The 1,158-nt window shown below is 41.3% G+C and overlaps 1 protein-coding gene across 5 annotated transcripts in view; it reads right to left on the reverse strand.

Moving 5' to 3' along the window:
• The window catches only part of XYLB (xylulokinase), a 204,372-nt gene that overhangs the window by 173,356 nt on the left and 29,858 nt on the right, over positions 1-1,158 (reverse strand). The gene's annotated exons all lie outside the window — the stretch shown is intronic.

Here is a 1,158-nt window from a genome sequence, read left to right on the forward strand (position 1 = left end):
GACTTTTTTTTTTTTTTTTTTTTACTGAAACAGCATGGTTTTAGCTTGAAGCACTGGGAAACCGTACAGTTACTTGCACACAATGAAAGAGCATGAAGATCTGCGGGGCAAGGTTGGGAGGTGTTGTACTCCAATGCTCAACCAATTGGCGACCAATGAAACTGTAACTCAGCCCCTAATCTGGACACCAGAGGAGTTCCTCTCCACCTTCTAAATGTGTGTTTGAGACTAATGGCTACACAAGCACTGAGCCAGCTGCCACTCACAGTGTTAATCCATAATAGCCCTCTGCTCCAGCCTGTTTCAAACTGTTGAAAAGCCTCTGTTCACATTACTCCCCAACACCAGACACCCTAACCCAATACAGGCCCCATTCTCAACACACACACACGCACACTATTTATCCCAAACACTGTGCAGCCCAGTTCCCCATTCTTCTCTCTCTCTCTCTCTCTCCAGAACATTCAGGGCTTAATACTTCAAAAACCAAATGCATCATACACAGCTGAGATGCTGAAGTAACTCAGAACACATAGTAGGAAATTGAGATTATACTTTTCTTAACTTAACGATGTATAAAATGAAATTAAATTTATTAAATGCAATCAATTTCATTTCATGCAAATTACATGCACTTAATAAATTATACGCTGGTTAATTTCGCCTCTGATGCAGGAACAGGAATTTAAAAAAGCACAGCACAGCATGCTTTCCACAGACACTACATGCATTTCTCTTTTCCAGTCAACCCCACCCACCACCAAGAAAAACAGTAAAGAATCAGATTTAATTAGATACAGGCAGCCCTCAAACTGAAGCACCCTTATGCTCCAGCCAGCCCTGTCAGCATCTACATGTGAATTGCAGCGCACTAAATAATGTTGCTGTGGGATAGTACCCATGTTTACAAGTACAATCCTACAATGGTGTTTATTCATTTACTGCAGCCTAATAGGGTTGCAGATCCTAAATTAACAGTTAGAATCTGCTAATTAACCAGCTCTGCAGTAAATGTCTTGTGTAGATGCACCAAACAACAAGGACCATGTATTGCTGTAACTTGCTGCAGACACTTCCAGCCAAAGACCAGGGAGTTTTGTTGTTGTGTTTTGTTTTTTGTTTGTTTGTTTTTATGTTGGGGGGGTGGTTTGGGGTTTG

Source organism: Gavialis gangeticus, unplaced genomic scaffold (assembly GCF_001723915.1).
Source record: "Gavialis gangeticus isolate Ggan-Ray unplaced genomic scaffold, GavGan_comp1, whole genome shotgun sequence".
NCBI lineage: Eukaryota > Metazoa > Chordata > Crocodylia > Gavialidae > Gavialis > Gavialis gangeticus.